General features: G+C 46.4%; 1 protein-coding gene and 1 long non-coding RNA gene across 4 annotated transcripts in view; one reads left to right on the forward strand and one right to left on the reverse strand.

Moving 5' to 3' along the window:
- The window catches only part of dgkb (diacylglycerol kinase, beta), a 1,346,936-nt gene extending 1,323,578 nt beyond the window's left edge, over positions 1-23,358 (reverse strand). For 2 of the 3 annotated variants that reach the window (XM_072509150.1, XM_072509148.1), the window contains exon 1: positions 23,132-23,358. The gene's annotated coding sequence lies outside the window, so the exon portion shown is untranslated. Of the gene's footprint in view, positions 1-16,607; positions 16,658-23,131 lie in introns of all 3 variants that reach the window. The other variant, XM_072509149.1, reaches the window with a different exon arrangement.
- Positions 10,896-13,876, forward strand: LOC140425757 (uncharacterized). The gene is made up of 2 exons (XR_011947984.1): positions 10,896-11,077; positions 13,565-13,876. It is a non-coding gene; the product is annotated as an uncharacterized lncRNA (long non-coding RNA).
- Positions 23,359-27,024: the final 3,666 nt, after the last annotated feature.

A 27,024-nucleotide genomic window follows, 5' to 3' on the forward strand; every position in this document is an offset into this window, starting at 1 on the left:
GCAGTCACTTTCACCTCACCTCTGGCATTCAGCTCTCTTGTCCATGTTTGAACCAAGATTGTAATGAAGTTATTGCTGAGTAAGTGCCACCTGATAGCACTGTTGATGACTCCGTCTATCACTCTGAAGGCAGAGTGGCAAAAGAAAAATGAGGAGGCAAATATAATTACAAGAATTTCCACAGAGTAGACCATTTTGAAGACAACAACAAAAGCAGAAAATATTGGACAATCTCAGCAGGTCTGACAGCATTTGTGGAAAGAGAAGGGAACTAATGTTTTGACTGGTTGACTCTGTCACAGCTTTGACAAAGAGTCACCCAGACTCGAAATGTTCACCCCCAGCTCTCTCCACAGATGCTGTTAGACCTGCTGAGATTGTCCAGCACTTTCTGCATTTGTTTCAGATTCCAGCATCCACAGTAATTTGCTTTCATTTTGAAGACTGGTTGTATTCAGGATAAATCTGTTGGAAGCCTGCAGTATTGTAATACAAGAATCAATTTTTTTTTGTTCTAGATAACGTCACTCCGCAGACAAGTGCGTCATTCAGCCAATCAGGATTGTTCTGAAATGGCTGCCCAATTGCAGAATCACATCGAACAGTAGGTCTTTTTTTGTGTGGGGGTGGCAGGTTGCAAGTGTGGGCTGGTTGAGTATGTTCTGCACTTTGCTTATTAGGAAGTATTGGCATCCATTGCAAATGGAATAGAGTATAAAAGCACGAAAGTGCCATTACAACTGTAGAGGGCATTGGTGAGACCACTTCTGGAATACTGCGCACAGTTTTGGTCCCCTTACTTAGAGGCAATACAGTGAAGGTTCACTAGATTGATTCCAGGGATGAGGACTTGTCTATTGAAAAGTGATTGAGCAGTTTAGGCATATACTCTCTGGAATTTAGAAGAGGAGATCTAATTGAGGTATATACGATGTTAAAGGGGATTGACAGGGTAAACATAGAATGAATGTTGCCCCTTTTTGAACATTCTAGAATGGGACGCTATAGTTTCAAGCTAAGGAGTGGCACATTTAAAACAGACATGAGGAGGAATTCCTTCATGCAAAGGATCATGAATCTGTGGAATTATCTACCCCAGAGTGCAGTGGACACCGGAACACTGTTATAATTTAAGGAGGAGATAGATAGGTTTTTAATTAGTAGTGAGATGAAGGGTTTAAGGGAGTGGGCAAGAAGGGGAGGTGAGATTAGCCATGGGTGGCACGGTAGCACAGTGGTTAGCACAGTTGTTCCTTTGATTAAGAAGGGTAGCAAGGATAATCCAAGGAACTACAGGCCGGTGAGCCTTACGTCAGTGGTAGGGAAATTACTGGAGAGAATTCTTCGAGACAGGATCTACTCCCATTTGAAAGCAAGTGGACGTATTAGCGAGAGGCAGCACGGTTTTGTGAAGGGGAGGTTGTGTCTCAGTAACTTTATAGAGTTTTTTGAGAAGGTCACAAAGATGGTTAATGCAGGTAGGGCAGTGGATGTTGTCTATATAGACTTCAATAAGGCCTTTGACAAGGTCCCTCATGGTAGACTGGTACAAAAGGTGAAGTCACACGGGATCAGAGGTGAGCTGGCAAGATGGATACAGAACTGGCTAGGTCATAGAAGGCAGAGAGTAGCAATCAAAGGGTGGTTTTCTGATTGGAGGGCTGTGACTAGTGGTGCTCTGCAGTGAATGGTAGAACCCTCAAGAGTATTGACAATCAGAGAGATCTAGGTGTACAGATCCACAGGTCAATGAAAGGGGCAACACAGGTGGAGAAGGTAGTCAAGAAGACATACGGCATGCTTGCCTTCATTGGCCGGGGCATTGAGTATAAAAATTGGCAAGTCATGTTGCAGCTGAATAGAACCTTAGTTAGGCCACACTTGGAGCATAGTGTTCAATTCTGGTCGCCACACTACCAGAAGGATGTGGAGGCTTTAGAGAGGGTGCAGAAGTGATTTACCAGGATATTACCTGGTATGGAGGGCATTAGCTATGAGGAGAGGTTGAATAAACTTGGTTTGTTCTCACTGGAACGACGGAGGTTGAGGGGCGACCTGATAGAGGTCTACAAAATTATGAAGGGCATAGACAGAGTGGATAGTCAGAGACTTGTTCCCAGGGTAGAGGGGTCAATTACTAGCGAGCATAGGTTTAAGGTGCGAGGGGCAAGTTTAGAGAAGATGTACGAGGCAAGTTTTTTACAAAGAGGATAGTGGGTGCCTGGAACTCGCTGCCGGAGGACGTGGTGGAAGCTGGGACAATAGTGACGTTTAAGGGGCATCTTGACAAATACATGAATAGGATGGGAATAGAGAGATACGGACCCCAGAAGTGCAGAAGATTTTAGTTTAGACAGGCAGCATCGTCGGCGCAGACTTGGAGGGCCGAAGGGCCTGTTCCTGTGCTGTATTTTTCTTTGTTCTTTGTTCTAGCTGCTTCACAGCTCCAGGGTCCCAGGTTCGATTCCCGGCTTGGGTCACTGTCTGTGCGGAGTCTGCACGTTCTTCCCGTGTCTGCGAGGATTTCCTCCGGGTGCTCTGGTTTCCTCCCGCAGTCCAAAGATGTGCAAGTTAGGTGGATTGGCCATGATAAATTGCCATTAGTGTCCAAAAATGTTAGGTGGGTTTACTGGGTTACGGAGATAGGGTGAAGACATGGGCTTAAGTAGGGTGCTCTTTCCAAGGGCCGGTGCATACTCGATGGGCTGAATGGCCTCCTTCTGCACTGCAAATTCTATGATTCTTTGAGTGGAAGATAAGGATGATGGCAATTAAGGTGCTCTAGTCCCACATCAGAAGGAAGGTGCACAAGAAAAAAAGGGAGGAAGAGCAGGAGAGTTGAACTGGAAAAGAAATCTCCATCTCCACCTCCTCCTCTTCCAATCCCTTACTGCCTCAAAGAACAACACATTTGACAATGCTCATAACAACTTGTATTTAATGAGCTGCAACTTCACGGTTTTATTATCTCGTAGTGAAATATGACTTTAAAATAAATGTGATATATGATGGACGTTGTTTCAGTACAAATAATGTTAATGTTACGTGTTTCCTTTTTGGTTCACGATTCCTGAATGTACCAGAGACAAAACAGAAAGGCAAAGTAAATCAGACTGGATATATGTATTTGTCTCAATTCTATGCAATACACGAAAGTTAAAGAAAGGTCACTCAATCAGCCACTCAAAGTAAAGACAACAGGCGGGATTCTCCGTTACCCGATGCCAATATCGTAATCGGCGATCGGGCGGAGAATCCCTTCCGATGCCCAAATTGAGGGCGACGCTGGTTTGACGCTGGTTTTCGAGTCTCCGCCTCCTCCAAAATGGCATCATAGCATCGCGTGCCGCACGCCGTTGAAACGCCGTTGGCACGTCATCGAAAGGTCCTGCCACGATGCTCCACCCCCGATGGGCTGAGTTCCCGACCGTGCGATTGACATGTGGTCTAAGCGGTCAGGAACCTGGCGTGGCGTGTGTCTAGCGTTGCCACACTCGGCCAGGATCCGTACTGCTGGCCGGGGGGGCTTCGGCGAGGACTGGGACACTGGTGGGGGGGGTGAGGGGGGGGGGGGTGGCCATGCGGTGGTCTGTGCGGCCATATTTGGCATTCCGTTCCGCGCACAGCCGGCGACATGTTGCACGGCGCGACCACTGAAGGTTGTCGCTTGCGCATGTGTGGCCACGGACCTGGCCATTCTCCGACGGTTTTTGGCGCAGGAATTTCACCCGGTGCCGCTGCTAGCACCTCACCGGTCCCGGAATCGGTGAGAGTTCGGCGCCGATTTTGTCATTGTAAAACGCCTGGGAATTCTTCATGTTAGCTGGCACTTAGCCGCAGAAACGGAGAATCCAGCCTAACTTAATTGTTTTGGCAAATGATGGTAAAAGGCAGTAACTGAGACATTGCAATGGAAAATAAAATGTAAGAGTGTAGAGGGAGAAAGAGAAAATATATTGGAATTGTTAACTGAGATTGGAAGTCAGTGATAAAGGGCGCGATTCTCTGACCCCCCACCAGGTCGGAAGATCGCCGGGGGCTGGCGTGAATCCCATCCCGCCGTGTCCAGAATTCTCTGCCACCAGAGATTCGACAGGGGCGGGAATCGCGCCGCGCCAGTCGGCGGGAATCACGCCGGTCGGCGGGCCCACCCCCGACGATTCTCCGGCCCGCGATGGGCCGAAGTCGCACCGCTGTCAACCCTCGCCCGCCGGCGTGGATTAAACCTCCTTTTGAACGGCGGGACAAGGCGGCGGGGGCAGGCTCCGGGTTTCTGGGCGGCGATCTGGCCCCGGGGGTACCCCCACGGTGGCCTGGCCCGCGATCGGGGCCCACCGAGCCGCGGGCGGTCCTGTGCTGTGGGGACACTCTTTTTCTTCTGCCTTCGCCATGGTCTTCACTATGGCGGAGGCGGAAGAGATCCCCCTCCCCTGCGCATGCGTGGGGATGCTGTGAGCGGCCGCTGACGCACCTGCGCATGCGTCGCCAGGCGAAGACCTTTCAGCGCCGGCTGGCGTGGCGCCAAAGGCCTTTCCCGCCAGCCGGCGGAGCGGAAACCACTCCGGCGTGGCCCTAGCCCCTCAAGGTGAAGGCTTGGCCCCTAAAGGTGTGGAGAAGTCCGTACCTTTGGGGCGGCCCGACGCCGGAATGCCGGGTAGGGGAGAATCCCGCCCAAAGTTGGAGTGGGGCATGGTGATAGAGGCGGCACAGTGGTTAGCACTGCTACCTCACAGCGACAAGGACATGGGTTTAGATCCGGGCTTGGGTGACTGTCTTCAAGGAGTTTACACGGTCGCCCCATGCCTGCATGGGTTTCCTCCAGGTGCTCTAGTTTCCTCCCACCGTCCAAAGGTGTGCAGGTTGGGTGGATTGGGCATGATAAAATCGCCCCTTAGTGGCCAAAGGTTAGGTGAGGTCATGGAGATGGAGCATTGGAGAGTGGGCCTAGGTGGATGCTCTTTCAGAGGATTGGTGCAGGCTCGATGAGCTGAATGGCTTCCTTCTGCACTGTAGGGATTCTATGATTCTAAGATAAGAAGACAGCAAAATTGAACAAATGATACAATGGATTAATATTCATCTGGTGAGAGGGAGAAAGGGGAAAATATATATACACAGAATGGAGAAAACTAACAGATCAAAAGGGAAAGATCGAAAGGGGTACTGCAAATGAGTAACCAGGAAAGGGGTAAAATATATTGAAATAGATATTTTGGAGGAAAATAGTAAATAGATATCTGAGGAGAAAGTTGTAGATTCAGTCATTTCCCAGGGAGGGAAAAGAGACAGAAAGAGGATCTGAATATGGCGAAAATGAATAGATACCCAGGAAAGGACAAAAGCTGGATAGCCAGAAAATGAGTCATTAGCGCTCCTGGTCTTTGAAAATAATCATGTCGGGATAGACATGTTACTAACATTTTTCATCTTGTACTGACCAGGATAAATGCAAGAATGTCAAATTTCAAGCGATCACAACAATTTATACTGCAGGTGTAAAAGGGTGCTGATTGGTTTCCATGTCAACTCTGATTGGCCAAGGCATTGTAATGGAGAAAGCAACACAGAAAAGCTCCTCAAGCTCCTGGATAACTCAAACAAGGTTCAAGCCTTGAGCATATTCCTTTTGTTTGCAGAAAATGGTTCCCTGAATATGAATGTATGTTGCGTAAATGAGTCACGTTCTGAGTTTGACTGATTAATTAATCGTTATTAGTATCACAGGTAGCTTACATTAACACTGCAATGAAGTTCCTTGAAAAATAGATTGTTAGTGCACCTATTAGCACACGAAGAATCAGAGAGTTTAAGGGAGTGGGCAGGAAGGTGGAGGTGAGATTAATCATTATGATGTTGAATGAGGAGCAGGCTCGAGGTTCTGAAATAAAAACTGAAAATGCTGGAAAAACTCAGCAGGTCTGGCACATCTGTGGAGAGAGAAACAAAGTTAACATTTTGAGTCCAATGTTACTCTTCTTGAGGATTGAAAATTGATTTCTGAAGGGTGGGAGGAGAAACCTTTGCTGGAGATGCATTGGCTTTATCCAGACAGATTTGAGTGGACCACAGAGGGCAGTCCCAAGAAAGGTGAAACAATAGATGACAATGGCATGGTTACTTTTATCAAATGCTTTGGAAGTGCTGAGAACAATAAGAATTAATAAAGTGCCACAGTAACAGCCAGAGCGGATGTCAATCATGACCTTAACTGGATCTTCCCTCTGGGAATGGGAGCGGGGTGGGAGGGCTGCTATTTCATCTGGCAGTGCCTAATTGTAGGTATCTGGGAGTGCAAGTGGCCCAGGATTGGGCGGGTCTTCGGAAGTTTTAGTTCACTAGCTTAGTGGGGAGGGTGAAGGCTGATTTGCTGAGGTGGGACACCCTCTGTCGTTGGTGGGCTGGGCACTGAAGATGTATGTGCCGTTGTGATTCTTGTTTTTGTTTCAATGCCTGCTGGTCTTTATGGTCAAGGAATTTTTTAGGGGGAGTGATGAGGCTGATCTCCTCATTTAATTGGGCGCTGAGGGTGGCTAGGATTAGGAATGTGATACTGCAAAGGGGACGGCAGGCGGGGGGTGGGGGTTGGGCCTCCCACATTTGACATATTATTATTGGGCGGCAAATGCAGAGAAGGTCCGGGATGGAGCAGGGAGTGGGAGGCTTTGTGCGTGAGGATGGAGGAGGGCTCTTGCAGGGCTCTTGCAGGGTTATGGGTGCTGGCAATGCCGCTGCCCCCAATGGCCCCAGGGAAATACACGGCGAGTCCGGTGGTGATAGCCATGTTGAAGATCTGGAGGCAGTTTAGACAGCATTTTAGGTTGAGAGCTGGGTCAGGAGGGATGCCGATCAGGGGGAATCATGAGTTTGGGCCGGGGAGGATGGAGGCAAGGTTCCGGGGATGGGAAGAGAGGGCAATTAAGGAAATGAAGGATCTGTTTCTGGGAGGGTGATTTGTGAATTTGGAGGAGTTGGGCAAGTCTTTTGGGCTGGCACAGGGCAAAAGCTCCAGGTCTATGCAGGTGCCGGACTTTGCAAGGAAGGTCGCACGGACCATCGTGACGGTGCCTGCCTCCTCATTGCTGTAGGCGGTGCTGTCAGTGTGGGCTGTTGGAGAGTAGGGTTGTCTCAGCGATTTACGGGAAGATTTTGGAGGAGGAGGTGTCCATGAAGTGGGTTCAGGCAAAGTGGGAGTAAGAGTTTGAGATGGTGCTGGAGGAGAGTTTGTGATGCGAGGTGCAGCGGAGGGTAAATGCCTTACCTTTGTGTGCGAGGCTGGGGCTGATACTGCTGAAGATAGTGTACAGGGCACACCTCACAAAGTCTAGAATGAGACAGCAGTTCAAAGGGGTAGAGGATGCCCAGGAGCATGTGGCAGGGGCCCTGCGAATCATGTACATATGTTTTGGTCCTGCCCATAACGGGAAAGGTTCTGGAGGACAGCAGTCAGCACCATTTCAGGGGTTCAGGATGTTGATGTGGAACCGGTCCCCTAGAAGCCATATTCAGGGTGTCGGACCGGCTGGCGCTGCAGGCGGGTGCAGAGGCAGATGTTTTAATGTTTGCTTCACTGATGCTCATAGGCAGGTCTTCTTTTATTACACTCCTGCATTATCTTTTATTACACTTCTCTGTGTGTCTTGATATACTACGGAGTGTAATATGTGTTACTCAAATCTCGATTACTGATGAGGTCTTCTGAATCTCGATGAAGGTGACTTGAACTCGTCCAGTAGTAACAAAAGGTTTATTGAGTAACTATAACAATAATTGCATGAGCTCTTTACTTTAACATTAATACTAGTGATAAGGGTAACAAGATCTAACTACAGTAACTACACGTAACTCCACTAACCATCTGGACTAATCTGATACTCCTGTCCTGGTCACAGTACACCCAAAAGAGAGAGAGAGACACACAATATGGTTGCTTTTTATACCCCTGTTGGTCCGGCCCTCTAGTGATCATGTGGTGCTACTGATTACACAGTAACCCCTTATGTACATGCACATACAGAGATCATTACAGGTCTTGTTGGGGTGGAGGTCAGCTTCTCCACCCTGTGCCTCGGCATGGCAGGGGGACCTGCTGGAGTGTCTGACCCTAGAAAAGGTGAAATTTGCTCTAAAGGGGGCGAGTGATGAGTTCTACAATTGTTGGGGTTTGCTTATCATGCACTTTTGGGAGTTGGTTACCGTTAGCTGTTAAGGGAGGTGGGAAGGAGGGCGGGGGGGGGGGGAGGTGTGGTTCGGGTGGGCTGGCAGATTTGTTGTGAATTGTAAAACTGTTGCAAATTTGTTGAATAAAAATACTTTTTTAAAAATCATGACTGTAACTGGGGATGTAAGATGGATGAGCAACAGGGTAGGAGTATTTTGACAGGGTGTAATGGAAGTTCTGCTCATGGAGTTGAGAGACAGCAAAATTATCTAGAACCTTGGAGAAGAAAGTGACCTTAAAGATCAGTTGATAAAACAAAAGGTCGAGTAGAGAATGCTGGGATAAAATCAAAATACTGCAGATGCTGGGAATCTGAAATAAGAACAGGAAATGCTGGAAAAACGTAGTATATCAGGCAGTACCTGTGGAGAGATGGTATGATATAATGACCGTGATTTAGCAACCCCATTTCAAACAGCACGGATCCAGGTGCAATGGTTGAACAGCATGCAAACCACAAATCGGGCTCTTTACGGCTCATTTTGTTTTCTCTATTCGTTCATGGGATGTGGACGTTGCTAGCTGGGCCAACATTTTTTGCCCAAATTTAAATAGCTGAATGCCACATTAACACTAACTGGCTTCGCCTGCAAGATCTCGCCAAGACACTGTATAGTACTTGTCCACACAAACGTGGATCAGTCGCAGCAGCACCTGGGAGTCTCCCAGGCCTTTGGAGACTCCCGAATGGTCAGGGACAGGGCAGGGTGGTTTCAGGCTGCCAGCAGGAATCACTCTAAGTGGAGAGAATCTCCCCAAAGCCAAATAAATGGCAAAGTGCCGCTGGATAGTGCTGCAGCCACCTAGAAATACCCTGCTAACTGCGTCATTCAGCAGTTTTTAACTTGAGTCCACTAAATCACGCACAACGTTTCGAGTCCGTATGAATCGTCTTGAGAATGCATTCCACAGATGATGCCAGACCTGCTGAGTTTTTTCAGATGTGATGAATTTAGGAATTTCAGATGTATTGTATGATTGTTACTTGGTGCAGTAAGGGTTAAAAGTCTGGGTTAGAGTGTGCTTGACTGCTGCAGTCATGTTTCAAAATAAATCCTATTTGAAAGGTTGGGATTTGATTTTTGATTTTGAATTGATTTATTGTCACATGTACCGAAGTACAGTTGAAAGTAATTTTCTGCGGCCAAGGGAACATACACAGTACGTACATAGGAGACAAAAGAATAATAAACAGAGAACATTGACAAATGGTACGTCGGCAAACAGTGATTGGTTACAGTGCGGAACAAGAGGCCAAACAAAGGATCCAGCGTGCAATTAAACCATCGTAAAAAGCTTGGGTTATTGGAATTTTGTTTTGATTAAGAGAATTCCCTGTGGAGATAATTGGTTTTTAGCTTGGTAAGATGATCTCATTACTGGGTGAAGCTTAAGACAACAGGCATTTTGAGAAAACAGTCCAGTCCTGAGCTGAATGAAGCTATGTGCACAAGTGAGACAGTTCTGCTCTCACTGACAGTTAGTTAAAAGATGGAGTTTACTGTTACAACCAGTTAACTTAAAATTATACATGTAGCAGGAAGGGAAAGCATGATTGGTGATGCTTTATCATGACTTTGAAGTGTGAGAAGACTGGAACATTCAAAGGTAGAAAAGAAATTCTGAAATGGGCTGTACTCGTGTTTGCGTTTGCATGTTTAAAATGTAATATTATATGTGTCTTGGAGAGTGTTTAATAATGATAAATGTTTAGAGTTAAAAGGCTTTGGAAAAATGAAGCCATCTGTTTATATTGCTGGTTCTTTTTTTAAGGGGAGAGGTGTAGTGAATGTACAAATTTCAGATGTATTGTATTATAGGTATTTGGTGCAGTAAGGGTCCAAAGCTTGGGTTAGAGTGTGTTCGACAGCTGCAGTCATGTTTTAAAATAAAATCCTAGTTTGAAAGGTTGGGAGCCAGCGATGCAATTATACCTTCGTAAAACCTTGAGCTAATCGAATTTTGTTTTGATTAAGAGAATTGTCTGCCATCGTCCCCCCCCCCCAACCCTGCCAAGCTCCCTTCACCCTCATGTCTCTGTATTGATCCCCTTCCAACCCCCCCAAACACTCTTCACGCTCATGTCTCTGCCATCATCCCCCTCCAATCCTCCCAAAACCCCTTCACCCTCATGTCTCTGTCATCATCCCCCTCCAACCCATCAAACTCCCTTCACCCTAATGTTTCTATTACTCACTCCCTCCAACACTCCCAAAAACCCTTCACCCTCATGTTTATCCCACTCTTTCCCTCCAAACCTCCTCCATTCTCATGTTTCTGCCACCGGCACCCATGCCGACCTTCCCAAAACCCCTTCACCCTCATATCTCCGCCATCATCATCTCTGCAACCCTCCCAAACCCCTTTCACCCTCATGTCTCTGCCTTCATCATCTCTGCAACTCTCCCAAAACCCTTTCACCCCCATGTGTCTGCCATTGTCCCCCTTCCAAGCCTCCCAAACGCCTTTCACCCTCGTGTCTCTGCCATTTTCCTCCCTCCAATCCTCCCAAAAGCCCTTCACCCTCTTGTCTCTGCCATCTCCCCCTCCCCACCCCCTTACCTACCCACCCTCCAACCCTAACAATCCTTTTTCACTGACATGTCTCTGTCATCTCCCCTCCTTCCCTGGCTGCCAGGCTGGTCTCTGTTTTAGAGTGCAATCCTGCTGACACTTACATTGCACAATACTGTCCTGCAAGAGTGGTGCGGCAGCCACAGAAAACACAACATCCAAGCAGCCGCCATGAGCAGACCAGCTCAACACCTGAGGAACCCTAGGGTAGCTGCTCCATCATATATTACCACCTGTGTGAGTAAATACAGGCACCACTGAGGAAGCAGAGCATGGCTTTTGCAGGTAGGCTTTGAATGTTGCACTCACCTCGCAGTCACAAGTGAAGAGAGGGAGAACAGCTGCACACCTGGTTGTGATTTAGACGGGTCTAATTTCCTGCGGTGTGGTACGTACCACACCGCAGGAAATTAGAATGGGGGAATATGATTCAAGTGGGTTGTGTTTTAATGAATACAGATGACATGCTAATGCATGTAAATTGCATCCCCCACACGGATCAGCGGAAAAATCGAGCCGCCATAACCCCACCACGAAAGTATCGAGGGGAAATGTCTGGGCGGAATCTGCCCAAAATTTGTCAGCGTCTGGCTGAAAAACAGAGTGTGTCTCTCCAGAAACGTAGTTGAGTTTCAGACCAGAATATCTGGCACTTAGTGCACAAAACATCTGGGGCGTGGTTTGCGCCATCACTCTGGTGAGGCAGGGCGGCAAGGCCGGCTCCACATAGACTGGAGCACCATCTTTAAAGGATGTCCCAATCTGCGTTTAAAATATACTTTCTCCTATCCCCTCACAGACACAGAAGTACCCTCCCCCCCCACCCCCACGCCATGGCAGCTTCATGGGCATTATCTCCCCTCATAGACAAACTCCCTCCCCCACTTTGCATCGTCCCCCCTTCACATGCATGGCCCTCCCCCTTCACAGGCATCTACCCTCCCTCCCCAACCACAGACAAACTCCCTCCGCACCACCATCCATAGGCTTTGCACCACAGACAAACTCCCTCCGCACCACCATCCACAGGCTTTGCACCACAGACAAACTCCCTCCGCACCACCATCCACAGGCTTTGCACTCCCCCTTCACAGGCATTGCCTTCCCTCTTCACAGGAATTTGCCCTCCCAACCCCCCCCCCCCCCCAGCCACAAATAAGGGGAACCCCCCAATGGAGCTTCCCAGATGGCCTCCCCTGGCAGTGTCAAGCTGTCGTAGCCAGTCTGGCACTGTCTGGGTGGCTCTGCCGGTTGGCACTGCCAGTTGGTCGTGCCAGGGCAGTGCATGTCCCTCACCACTCAGGGGTTATATGTAATCTGTGCATCCCCAGCATGGTTGTTTTGGAAAACTATCAGCTATTTGTGCCGGCATAATATAATGTAGGCTGGGCTGGAAGTTACGGGTAGAAGTAATGCCGTTAGGCCTATTATTATATTCTAATTTATTTTAAGATATGTTAATCAGGCCTGTGCCCTCCCTGGGCGGGAACCCGATTGCGTCATTGGACGTGGGCAGGGAAGGTACCAAACTGAATTCTCACTGGCACAACCCCGTTTTTGGCCTCGCGCGAGATTGAGCGGTCACTGTGGGATTTGCGCCCACGGTCAACGGGGCCCTTAGACTGCAGCTTTCACTGGCAGGAATCTGGCTTTTTGCCTCACTCTGAACTTTCTGCTCCCTAACCTGCACATCTTCGGACAGTGGGACGAAACCCGAGTACCTGAAGGAAACCCACGCAGACAAGGGGAGCATGTACAATCTTCACACAGACAGTGACCCAAGGCTGGAATTGGACCTGGATCCCTGGCACCGTGAGGCAGAGGTGCTTGCCACTAGAAGATGGAGCATGCACAACTCATGCAGAATTAAGGGGAAAGTATAATAGTTGGCAATCATTTAGGACTGAGAAGGAGAAACTGATTCACTCAAAGAGATGGGAATCGTTTTTTACCCGAGAGGGTTGTGCATGCTCCATCGTCTAGTGGCAAGCACCTCTGCCTTACGGTCCAGGGATGCAGGTCCAATTCCAGCCTTGAGTCACTGTCTGTGTGAAGATTGTACATGCTCCCCTAGTCTGTGGGGGTTTCCTCCAGGTACTCGGGATTCGTCCCACTGTCCAAAGGTGTGCAGGTTAGGTGGGTTGGCCATGCTGACTTGTCCCTTGGTGTCCAAAAGGTTTAGGTGGGGTTACTGGGTTCCGGGTTAGGGTGAGGGCATGGGTCTAGGTAGGGTGCTCTTTCGAAGGGTTGGTGCAGACCCGATGGCTGAATGGCTTCTAGTATATTGAAGGTTGAGGTAGACAGATTTTTTGTCTCTCAAGGAACCAGGAATATGGGGAATGGGAAAGAAAATGGGGTTGAGACAGAAGATCAGATGTGATTGCATTGAATGATGGATCAGACTCAAGGGAACCAAAATGGCACGGGTACACAGTAGCATAGCACTGTTGCTTCACAGCGCCAGATTCGATTCCCGGCTTGGGCCACCGTCTGTTGGACCACACGTTCTCCTCGTGCCTGCTTGGGTTTGCTCCGGGTGCTCCGGTTTCCTCCCACAGTCCAAAGATGTGCTTGTTAGGTAATTTGGACATTCTGAATTCTCCCTCTGTGTGCCCGAACAGGCGCTGGAATGTTGCGACCAGGGGCTTTTCACAGTAACTTCATTGTGGTGTTAATGTAAGCCTATTTGTGACAATGAAGATTATCATTATTTATTATTTCTAATGGTTTACTCCTTCTCTTACTTCTTCTGCGGAACTCTCCGTTCCTGAGACCAAGAGTTGATGCTGGACCAGGATTCGTGGACTTCTACAACAGCAAAACTGGCGCCTCAATTGGACCGATTCAGCTACTGTTAAGGGGCTAGCCCCAGCGCCACGTGGATTCCAATGAGAAATGGTGCTGGATTCGCAAAACTAAAAATTTCACGTCACTGGATCAGAGCATAATTCAACATCTGTTACGCTGCTGCAACAGTTTGGGCTATATGATGAAAGTATGTTTAATTAGGCTTGATCTTCAATGTTTCATATAAAGATGGAAAATGACTAAATTGTTTTGGAAAATAAAAATGGTTTTGCAGCATGAATGGCTCTGTTTATTTTCCCCTTTCTAAATGCAAGTATTGTCTTGAAATTTAATTTGTCATGCTCATTCATCCTCCAGACCCTTCCTCAAACACATTCTACATAACCAAGTATTGCCTCAATGATCAAAAACACAATAATTACATTTACTGGTCAGCTTTATAACCATGGGTTGTGAACACTGTTGGAAAGGCCAGTATTTATTGCCTAGGCCTATTTACCCTCGAGAAGGGAGAGTAAGCTACCTTCTTACTCTTGAACCATTGCAGTCCATGAACCTACACCCAGATTACCCTTACATAGGACATTCCAGGATTTTGTTCCAGCAACAGTGAAATAACGGTGATATACCTTCAAGTCAGGATTTGCTTCTTCTGACAACGTTCAATATAAGTGAATAAAACATTTTTGTATGAAATACTTTCTCAGTTGCCCATCAATCCCATCTTCATCCGCATATACTACCTCCTTTACCAATAAGGTGGAATTTTCCACCACCCGCTGCCGGTAGCAGAGCTCCAAATGCGGCGGATGTGGGGAAGTTTTTTTGTCAGTATAGATTAGGACCCCCTTTAAAAATGGTGCCCTGGTCTCTGTGGAGGAGCTGACATTGCTGGCTGTATCAGGCTTCGCCCGTCACCATGATGGCATGGCCACACCTCCAGATTCTTTGTGCGCATTGTGCCAGAACATCCAAAGAGAAAACTTGGCTGTTCAACTGAAGAACTGTACACTGGGTTTCCCGCCTCAGCCCGAACTGTATACACAAGAATTGAAAATTCCACCCATTGTAATGACAATTAACATTGTTTGATCAGCAATGGGTGAGATTGTGGTGCAGTGTAATGTCACTGGACTAGTAATCCAGTGGCCCAGGCTAATGTTCTGGCCAACTTGTGGAATTTAACTTTAATTAGTAAATCTGAAATTATAAAGTTAGACTCAGAAATGACGATTGTGTTGATTGTTGTAGAAATCATTTGGTTCACTAATGTCCTTTAGGGAAGGAAAGCTGCCACCATTACTGGGTCTGGCCTACATGTGATTCCACATCCACAGTAATGTAGTTGACTGTTAACTGCCCTCTTAAATGCCCCAGTAAGCCACTCAGCTCAAGGGCAATTAGGGATGGACAATGAATGGCAGCCTTGCCAGCGACACCCACACCCCATGCAAGAATTTACAAAAACCATAATCTACAATAGTCAGAAAAGTTGGGAGAGAGAAGCAGATAGCAAGTTAGCTATCAAATAAAACCGAGCCCTTCGAACATTGTTTTACTATATTGTAACTCAGTTAAAGCTCATTACTTCTTCAATCATCTGTTTCTGACTGTAATTATCTCAATACAATAATTTGATTAATATATTTATTTGGTTGGTACAAAATACAAGTGACAGAACACAAAATGTATTTTTCAACTCAATATTAAAATGGCTTCCTTCACCTTGTCAGTATGCTGGTTGATATAATATGAAAATAGTTTAAATATGGTTAAGCTTAACTTACCAAGCCCTACTTACAGGACTCAGAATATTATTATTTTTTTCTATTTATGCTGTATTCTGTTGGACATTTTCAGGTTTTGCTACTTTTATTTAATAGTGACAGAGTGGTGTTTTGTTTCAGTGATATCTTATTCAATATTGCACCATAATACATTGTGGATGAAAACAGCAAATAAAGAAATTGTGTGCAGACTAAACAGCTACCAGGTAGTTATGTTGTTCATTATACATCTGTCACTGTACAGGAGTCTATCTAATACGTTATCTGTGGACTACCACATCGGTAGAATGAGGAATCTGATTCTGCTCAGAGAGTTGCAGAAGCTCCAACTCTCTGAGCATCATTTGTGCCACGTGCAAATTGGTATTAGGAGAAACAGAGGGTGGAATTCTCCGTTTGGAAGACTATGGGCTAGATTCTCCACTGTCGGGATTCTCCATTGTGCCGGCAGCCCAAGGGTTTCCCGATGGCATGGGGCTTCCCACAATGGGAAACCCCATTGGCCAGTTGGTGAGAATCCCAGGGGTGCGCCACACCAGAAATCTGGTGTGATGGGGTGGAGAATCCCGCCATATGTTCTCATGCCGGGGCTTAATTGCACATGATTGGGAATGCAAATTAGGAAGCAATTCCCCAATCATTAGCCATGCAAATTTATGCAGAACGAGGATTGTGAGGGATTCCTGAGGGAATTCCACTGTTGGGCCACCATTTGTAGCAGATGGCCGAATAGCCAGGTCCCGCAGCTTCGCCCCGCCTCCTCGGCATCGCAATCCAACACCCCCGCCTCGCCCCCCCGCAGCAAACCCCCACACCTAGCGTTTCTGGATTCCCACCTCCCCCTTAGTATAGAGATGACCCGACTCAACCCCCACGCCACAGATACCGCCTAAATAAAGAGACCCTCCCTGAAATCGCCCAGAGAAGAGACCCCTCGGGCGGCACGGTGGAACAGTGGTTAGCACTGCTGCCTCAATGGGCCAAGGACCTGGCTTCAATCCCAGCCCCCCGGTCACTGTATGTGTGGAGTTTGCACATTCTCCCTGTGTCTCCAGGGGTCTCACCCCCACAACCCAAAGATGTACAGGGTAGGTGGATTGGCCACACTAAATTGCACCTTAATTGGAAAAATTTAAAAATAGAAGAGAGGCCCTATCTGGAAGCTAAAGAACAGTCCAGGCAGAGGCAGTGAAAAAAATAATTACTGCTTTAATACTCACCTGGGCAAAAAACCTGCTGGCTCAGACACAGACACAGCCCCTGTCAATTCCTGGAAAAAGAAAACCAGTCAGCTGTGTTTAACACCCCTCAGATCTTTGATCTGTCAGCCATTCATTTATTTCTCTTTGATATTGATTTTACGAGGCTGTGAGTGACAGCTTCCACACATACGCCCAGCTGTCAGCATTGTTCCATTCATCTTCCTTCACTGTTGAGTAACTCTAAAGTGGTCTAACTGCAATGTTTATAAAAATCAAGCTTTGATTAACAGCTCTTGGACCACTTCAAACAGAGTTAAGTGCTGTCTGTTTCTAGCTGACCACTTCAAATTCACTCAACCATGAAGGGAGGTGATTGGAAAGCACTTAAATCTGTTTTGGTCCTGCATTGTGGAGGGGAGGGTGGCCCTTGGATGAACTTTGGGGACAGCTTCGCTTGTTATGTCCTTGGCCCACTGTGAGGTCCATCGCATCAAGGCCATGTCTTGCAGCACCCAGGTTAAATTCCGGCCTCGGGTGACTGTGTGGAATTTGCACTTTCTCCCCGTGTCTGCGTGGGTTTCCTCCGGGTGCTCCAGTTTCCTCCCACAGTCCAAAGATGTGCAGATTAGGAAGATTGGCAATGCTAAATTAGTGTGCAAAAGGTTAGGTGGGGTTATTGGATTACAGGGATAGGGTGGAGGTGTGGGGTTCAGTAGGGTGCTCTTTCCAAGGGCCAGTGCAGACTCGAATGGCCGAATGGCCTCCTTCAGCACTGTAACGTCTATGATTCTATAGTTCCTGGCCCAGAGGACCGGAAAATCACAGGGGAGAGGAGAATGTTTACCTGGTTTAAGTGGATGCAAACGGATCTTATTGACCCTCAATGCCAACACCAGTGTGAGACCAGAGCATCGGATCGGACAAATCCCGTTTTCTTCACGACGCTGGATACTCTGCCTCATTGTCAATTCCGCTACTGCTGATGGAGATGGAGAATCCAGTCTAAAGTGTAAGATTAAAAGTAAGACTGAAGAAGTGATGTTGAAGTGGTTTGGATTTCTGGGCCAGAATTGTGAAAGAAGGAACTGTTCCATTGGGATCAATTCCATCTAAACCAGGTTGGGATCAGGATCCTGGCAAATTAAACACTAAATCTGTACTTCAGTTGATAACCTAATGGTGAGGGGGTGGTGAGAGGATTTAGGAAAACATAAATTTGAAAGCAGTAAGACAAATGTCAAGGCTGTGGAGCAGAGTAGCGATTTAAATAAAAAATCAGTGTTAAGTGCCAGGAAGGTATTTGGCATTAGAGTCTAAGCTGGCATCAGGGAATGAGAGAAAACAAATTAAAATGAAAGGCATTGGGAGCGAGATTCTCTGATCCTGGGGCTAAGTGTTGACATCATCGTAAACGGCGTTGTGTTTTACAGGAGGCCAGCCAGGCACCGTGAGCGACCCACGCCACTCCAGCTGCTGATGCCGGCCTCAAATGGGTGGCGCGGGTCTGCGCTGCGCGCTGCACCCGGCGCGTGTGCGGCATGCGCACCGCAACCGGCGCGATTGTGCGCTTGCGCGGTGGCTTCCTTCTCCGCGCCAACCCCGACGCAACATGGCGCAGGGCTACAGGAGCAGGCGCGGAGCAAAAGAGGCCCCCAGCCCAAGAGACCGGCCCGCTGATCGGTAGGCCCCGATCGCGGGCCAGGCCACAGCGGAGGCCCCCCCCCCCCCCAGGGTCGGACCCCCACCCCCCACCCCACCCACACCAGGCCGCCCAATGGATGCACGCTAAGGTCCTGCCGGATAGGACCATACGTGGACGGCGCCGGCGGGACTTGGATTTTTTGTGCGGCCGCTCGGCCCATCCCACTCTCCGGGGAATCGTCAGACCGCCATCGGGGCGGCATCGAGCGATTCGCGCCCAGCCCGGCGATTCTCCGGCCTGGCGTGGGCTGAGAGAATCCCGCCCCATACCTCTAAAAATACAAAACATTTGTACAAAATAGATGGGCTCATTGCTGGGAGAAGTTGGGGGCAGGGGTTCAGGGAAAAATAATTGAACCCACATCAGAGTGGCCTGGAAAGCAGGTGGGTATCTATTGGAGATGGGGAACCAATTAACATAGTTAAGACCCAAATTAGGTAAATTTTGCAGCTTCACTAGAATTTTGCAGATGGCAGCGTCACCACCTGTTGTGTTGAGAGACAATGCATTTTTCCTGTGGCACAGGCTCCATGCTCCAATAAAGGGCCTGTGAAAAGTGGCACCCACAGTCCAAACAATTCTGCTGGAGGGATTTCCTCTCTGCTGCAAAGGGCCTGCCAGCTTTGCCGTCCTGACGTTATTATTTATCTCTATGCCTCAAAGAGTGCCTCCATTTTGAGGGGCCCTTGCAGTTCCAAACTGCTTCAGCAGCACCTACCTCTCCCAAAGCAGTTCCTGAGGCTTTAGAGCTGCTGACTCTCTAAGGGACCCCCCTCAACCGTCATCCTTAATGGGTCATATCTGGGATGATTCTGACACTGGTGTCTCTGCCAGCAAGGGGAAACTCAGCACCACCATTTTACTTTGACATCTGGGTGTTGAAGTGCATGGAAAAGCTCTGCCCATGGTGGCACAGTGGACAAGGGTGGGAAATAAATACTCCAGGATGCAACAAAATCTTGTATTTGTATCATAACTTTAATATAATAAAACATCCCAAGGCACTTTTCAGGAGTATTAAAAAGGGGGATCAGGAATTATGAGGAGAATGGGGATGAGAAACATATTAGCCATGATTGAATGGCGGAGCAGACTCGATAGGCTGAGTGGCTCAATTCTACTCCTATGTCTTATGGTCTTAAAACAAAAGTTGATACTGAGCAAATAAGGCAATATTTGGGAAGATCGGCAAGAGTTTAGTTATAGAGGTCAGATTTTCAGATCATCAGGAAGAATGTGAGGTAGAGAAGCAGAGAAGTTTAGTGAGGGAATTCAAGAGCTTAGGGCCTTGCCAGCAGAAGGTACAGACCCCAATGGCAGAGCAAATAAAATTGGAGGTGGTCAAGAAGCCAGAATTAGACACACTGAGATTCCTTTGAGGGTCTTGGGATTGTAGGAGTGTTTTTCTTTCACTTGGTTGAGGAAAGAGGAAGACATATTGGAAGTGCTCTTCTGGAAGATTGCATTGTCTATTATTAGCGCAACTAATCATGGGTCCCTCAGAGATTGAGACAGGATAACTATTTTGCATCTGTCATCACAGGAGAAACCACAAAAACGTTATGAAATTAATGGAAAGCCAAAGATCTAATGGGAATGAGGAAATTAGAGAATTAGTCTCAGTGAAGAAATAGTACCTGTATCAAAGAAATTAATGGGATTAGATCCAACTCATAGATTAATGGTCTGTACACTAGGGATTTAAATGAGGTGACTCCAGTCAATGCGTTATTGTTTGCGATAGTTCATAATTCCCTAGATTGCAAAATAGTCCGAAGGGATTAGATTGCTCATCAAAAACGTTAGAAGAGAGCGGAAGCAGGTACTATAGCCTAGTTAGGTTGACCTCAATAGTAGAACCAACAGCTGCTACTATCTAGAAGGACAAGGGCAGCAGACACATGGGAACAATATCACCTGGAAGTTCCCCACCAAGTCATTCACTATACTGACTTGAAATATATTGCCGTTCCGTCACTGTCACTGGGTCAAAATACTGGAACTCCTACACCACAGGGACTGCAGCAGTTCAAGAAGGCAGCTCACCAGCACCTTCTCAAGAGCAATTAGGAATAGGCAATAAATGATGGTCTACCCAGCACCTACACCTTATATATGAATTAAAAGAGTGCTATAATCTGTAATGTAACAACAAATTCAAAGTATGATTGGCCAGAGTCAACACTGATTTATGAAGGGGCATATATGGTGACGGAATGTATTGTATCTATGTTGATTGCTGATGTACATTTAAATAGGAACGTAAGCTGTAAGGAGAATGCAGTGTCTGAAAATGTATAGGGACAGGTTAAATGAGTGATTAGAACATTAGAAGCCAAATATAATGATATAAAATGTGGAGTTCAGGATCTGATATTCTTGTTCACAAATGGCAAAAGTTACATGTAGTGTTGCACCACCCTGGGCAAGTGCTCAGTCACTTCCTGCCCCACATGACCCAGAATCACAACACAAGTGAATTAACCAATAATTCTTACAAAAATTCCTGAAATATTTGGTCCTTCGCTGCCCAATAATTACAGTCATCAGGTTTGCAGTTGAAACACAATTATTGTTTATTTATAACAAGGTAATGGTAAAATACACAGCAGATACAGTTGGTTAATTATCAATAAGTACCTAACTCCTACTGTAGTTTCCCTCCCCCCACCCTCTACACACATACCCAAGACAGACAAAAACTGAGGGGGGAATAAAGTAAAAAAGAATATGTAAATGAAAGAGAAAAGAGTCTTTGCTTCAGATGATGGGTCCTTGCAGGCTTTCATCACAGTAAGTTTGGGAATCACAATCCTTGTTTTGTAGCCTGCACTCACAATTTTCCTGGAGAGTCAGAGTCCCTGTTTCATCATAATTTGCTCTCAGTTCATGTCCTGCCTTCAGGCCCTGTTTTCTGGAAGTCAACACCCACAGGCTTAATGGAGAGAGCGAGAGGTAACTGAATCTTCTTTTAAGTGACTTAATAGCAATTTTCTGGAGAGGATTTTTCTGAATCTTGTACCCCTGCTTCCAGAATGAAAAGTAGAACTAGAATGGAACCTTGTGGCTCTGAGAAACATTCCAGTGGGATAACGTCCAATCACTGCCTGTTACCGGGCAGAGCACAGCCTTTTGGGCTAACTCATTGGCTACTAGCCAAATCAATTAAACCAAAATTGATGGGAGAGTAGGTGCTCAGTGTTGAATGGCCAATTCCTGTTCCTATATTTTTATGCTCGTATTTAAAGTTACACAGTTCAGGAAAATTAAAAGTTACTGTAATTTTCTATACATTGGCCTGGTCCAAAATGCTGCCACCCTGCTACCCCTCAGCATTGGCAATGTGATGCTGGAAGTTGTTGGTAACACAGTTTTCACCAGTAATCACCAGAATTCTGCCGCTTTACATTCCTGAAACAAGTTCCATAAACCTTTGTTTCACCCTCTCTTCATCTCCTTCCTAAAATGCGTTGCCCAGAATTAGACACAATGGCCAGGATTTTCCAGCCCTGTTGCGATGGGTTCGACTGCAGGTGATGCGGTGGGCCAGACAGAAGTCCATTGACTTTCAACAGGGCTGGATGAACCTGGCAGCAGGATGAGCAGGAAAATCCCACCCAATGCTTCAGTTGAGGCTGAATCAGATTTTGTAAAGATTCATCATAAGCTCCTGGCTTTTGTGTACTCTATTTCAATACTTATGAAGCCCAGGATCCCAATTACCTTTTTAGCCACTTTATCAATCTGCCATGACACCTCCAACAATTTGTGCATATTTACCCCCAGGTCTATCTGTTCCTGAACCCTTTTCGAATTGCCTCTCCTAATTTGTCCTACCAAAATGCATCACTTCACACTTTCCTGCATAAAATTTCATCTGGCACATGTCCGTCCATTCCACAAGCCTGTCCATATCCTCTTGAAATCTATCACTATCCTCCTCATACTTCACAATACTTCCAAGTTTTATGTTCTGCATACCCAAGCCTAAGTCATTAATAAATATCAAGAAAAGCACTGGTCCTCATACCAATCCCTGGGAAGCTGCACTCTGTGCCTTCCTCCAGTCTGGATATGACTACTTTATGTTTCCTGGCATTCAGTCAATTTCGTATCCATTCTGCCTTTCTGACATTACAAATAAATTGTCTTTTAAAGTGCATTCTGGCATATTTACAATCAGAAACGACTGCATGGGAAAAATTGCAAGCTTGAGGTAATATTCTATTACTCTGGCGTGATCTTTTGGTGCAGAAACACATGCCAAGCAATTTTTGGCACATTTTAAAATGAGTTCTTCAATGCAAAGACCAATTAGAGCTCAGAAGAAGGCAATTTGGCCCATTGTGCCTGTACTGCCCCTTTGAAAGAACAAAGTATGTAATATGAATAACCTCATATTTTAAAGTTTATTGAAGCCAGCGAAATCCAAGTGTGCACCTCTTGCAACTGAAAGGATTTCTTACAATAGGATTTAGAGTAATTCAGCTTGCATTAAATTGATTCAGACTACGACATACAGAGTATTAGAATTCATTAAATAATGCTACATGAAAATAGATTCTCACAAACAGTGCAAGTTAACATAATTCCATGTAAAAAGCACAAACTAATTTTCAGCTTCAAATTAACATTTGATCTGCAGTCATAAACTTTAACTCAATTGACCTGGAAAATGGATAACAAGTGATAGGAGGCTATACAAAACAGTCGTTTGCAGTATTATAAACCAACCCAGATTCTACCATTACCTTTAATCTGAGAAGCCCATGCATTTGGATATTCTTTTAAAATTTAAATTCAAACAACCCATGTACTCACAGGCCACTTTATGACATACCTTCAATATTTCCCAGCAGAAGTAGAAGAGAAGTTATTATTCTATTCTCCAAGAAGCTGCAGAGGAGTCTGCTGTAAAGTGGAGTGCTCCGCAAGGGCACTGGCAAGTTACATGAATACCTCAAATCTGAGCTTTTGTTAGCATCAGGGAACCATCCCAATTTCACAGAATATTGTACAACAGTACCCACACAGTTGTCTTCCGAATGGGTGCAAAGATCCTGTCAAAGCTAGCAGTGAAGCAGTGGCGTTCTAACGGTGAACTGTGGGTGTGTAATTATTTCTCACAGTACTGACGTCAGACTCAGCCTCCAGAAGCTTATAATGAATCCATTTGATTGATGTCTCAGGCTAAAATACTTCCAGGAAAGAAAAGATCTCAGGGCACAGCCAAGCACAGGACAAGATTATTCTTCAGGATCGCTGCATCTGCTGTGCTTTTCAGCTTATTGATCACACTCGTGTAAAGGGTTTCTGAAGTGATTTATGGAGCAGCCTTGTGAAACAACTGGTTGTGTAATCTGCATTTAAATCATTGGAGCTTTTGAACATTAGCCAAAGGCAGCTATTAGACAAGTAAAATCACATTTGTATTGCTATCTGATATATAGAACATAGAATATAGAACAATACAGCGCTGTACAGGCCCTTCGGCCCATGATGTTGCACCGAAACAAAAGCCATCTAACCTACACTATACCATTATCATCCATATGTTTATCCAATAAACTTTTAAATGCCCTCAATGTTGGCGAGTTCACTACTGTTGCAGGTAGGGCATTCCACGGCCTCACTACTCTGTGCGTAACGAACCTACCTCTGACCTCTGTCCTATATCTATTACCCCCCAGTTTAAAGTTATGTCCCCTCGTGCCAGCCATTTCCATCCGCGGGAGAAGGCTCTCGGTGTCCACCCTATCCAACCCCCTGATCATTTTGTATGCCTCTATTAAGTCTCCTCTTAACCTTCTTCTCTCCAACGAAAACAACCTCAAGTCCATCAGCCTTTCCTCATAAGATTTTCCCTCCATACCAGGCAACATCCTGGTAAATCTCCTCTGCACCCGCTCCAAAGCCTCCACGTCCTTCCTATAATGCGGTGACCAGAACTGTACGCAATACTCCAAATGCGGCCGTACCAGAGTTCTGTACAGCTGCAACATGACCTCCTGACTCCGGAACTCAATCCCTCTACCAATAAAGGCCAACACTCCATAGGCCTTCTTCACCACCCTATCAACCTGGGTGGCAACTTTCAGGGATCATGGACACCTAGATCCCTCTGCTCATCCACACTTTCAAGAACTTTTCCATTAGCCAAATATTCCACATTCCTGTTATTCCTTCCAAAGTGAATCACCTCACACTTCTCTACATTAAACTCCATTTGCCACCTCTCAGCCCAGCTCTGCAGCTTATCTATATCCCTCTGTAACCTGCTACTTCCTTCCACACTATCGACAACACCACCGACTTTAGTATCGTCTGCAAATTTACTCACCCACCCTTCTGCGCCTTCCTCTAGGTCATTGATAAAAATGACAAACAGCAACGGCCCCAGAACAGATCCTTGTGGTACTCCACTTGTGACTGAACTCCATTCTGAACATTTCCCATCAACCACCACCCTCTGTCTTCTTTCAGCTAGCCAATTTCTGATCCACATCTCTAAATCACCCTCAATCCCCAGCCTCCGTATTTTCTGCAATAGCCTACCGTGGGGAACCTTATCAAACGCTTTGCTGAAATCCATATACACCACATCAACTGCTCTACCCTCGTCTACCTGTTCAGTCACCTTCTCAAAGAACTCAATAAGGTTTGTGAGGCATGACCTACCCTTCACAAAGCAATGCTGACTATCCCTGATCATATTATTCCTATCTAGATGATTATAAATCTTGTCTCTTATAATCCCCTCCAAGACTTTACCCACTACAGACGTGAGGCTCACCGGTCTATAGTTGCCGGGGTTGTCTCTGCTCCCCTTTTTGAACAAAGGGACCACATTTGCTATCCTCCAGTCCTCTGGCACTATTCCTGTAGCCAATGATGACATAAAAATCAAAGCCAATGGTCCAGCAATCTCTTCCCTGGCCTCCCAGAGAATCCTAGGATAAATCCCATCAGGTCCCGGGAACTTATCTATTTTCAGCCTGTCCAGAATTGCCAACACCTCTTCCCTACGTACCTCAATGCCATCTAATCTATTTACCTGGAGCTCAGCATTCTCCTCCACAACATTATCTTTTTCCTGAGTGAATACTGACGAAAAATATTCATTTAGTATCTCGCCTATCTCTTCAGACTCTACACACAACTTCCCATCCCTGTCCTTGACTGGTCCTACTCTTTCCCTAGTCATTCGCTTATTCCTGACATACCTATAGAAAGCTTTTGGGTTTTCCTTGATCCTTCCTGCCAAATACTTCTCATGTCCCCTCCTTGCTCGTCTTAGCTCTCTCTTTAGATCCTTCCTCGCTACCTTGTAACTATCCATCGCCCCAACTGAAACTTCACACCTCATCTTCACATAGGCCTCCTTCTTCCTCTTAACAAGAGATTCCACTTCTTTGGTAAACCACGGTTCCCTCGCTCGGCACCTTCCTCCCTGCCTGACCGGTACATACTTATCAAGAACACGCAGTAGCTGATCCTTGAACAAGCTCCACTTATCCAGTGTGTCCAACACTTGCAGCCTACTTCTCCACCTTATCCCCCCCAAGTCACGTCTAATGGCATCATAATTTCCCTTCCCCCAGCTATAACTCTTGCCCTGCGGTGTATACTTATCCCTTTCCATCCTTAACGTAAACGTCACCGAATTGTGGTCACTGTCCCCAAAGTGCTCACCTACCTCCAAATCCAACACCTGGCCTGGTTCATTACCCAAAACCAAATCCAATGTGGCCTCGCCTCTTGTTGGCCTATCAACAAACTGTGTCAGGAAACCCTCCTGCACACACTGTACAAAAAACGACCCATCTAATGTACTCGAACTATATCTTTTCCAGTCAATATTTGGAAAGTTAAAGTCTCCCATAATAACTACCCTGTTACTTTCGCTCTTATCCAGGATCATCCTTGCCATCCTTTCCTCTACATCCCTAGAACTATTTGGAGGCCTATAGAAGACTCCCAACAGTGTGACCTCTCCTCTCATGTTTCTAACCTCAGCCCAGACTACCTCGGAAGATGAGTCCCCATCTAGCATCCTCTCCGCCACGGTAATACTGCTCTTGACTAGCAGCGCCACACCTCCCCCTCTTTTGCCTCCTTCTCTGAGCTTACTAAAACACCTAAACCCCGGAACCTGCAACATCCATTCCTGTCGCTGCTCTATCCATGTCTCCGAAATGGCCACAACATCGAAGTCCCAGGTACCAACCCATGCTGCCAGTTCCCCTACCTTATTTCGTATACTCCTGGCATTGAAGTAGACACACTTCAAACCACCTACCTGAACACTGGCCCCCTCCTGCGACGTCAAATCTGAGCTCCTGACCTCTATACTCTCATTCTCCCTTACCCTAAAACTACAATCCAGGTTCCCATGCCCCTGCTGCATATAGTGGGCCTTAGAACAGGCTGCCAGTCCTCAGAGGTATTTTCCTTTGCTTTTCCGTGTAGAACTTAATACAGTTTGAAGAAGAATCTACACTAGAATATACCAATGCACAACTGGAAGGATGGTGTAGAGGGGAGAGATTTATGTTCCTGGGGCTTGGTGCCAGGCCTGATTTTACAAATGGAATTCCCTTTACCTATACCGGAATGGCACCTGTATTGCTGGAAATAAGGCAAATCGGGCGATGAGAAAGATTTCAATGAGTTGGGGGAGGGTGAGAGGGAAATCTCTTCAGAATAAATCAAAAAAGCAAGAAAAGAACAGCA

This window comes from Scyliorhinus torazame, chromosome 6 (assembly GCF_047496885.1).
Source record: "Scyliorhinus torazame isolate Kashiwa2021f chromosome 6, sScyTor2.1, whole genome shotgun sequence".
Taxonomy (NCBI): Eukaryota; Metazoa; Chordata; class Chondrichthyes; order Carcharhiniformes; family Scyliorhinidae; genus Scyliorhinus; species Scyliorhinus torazame.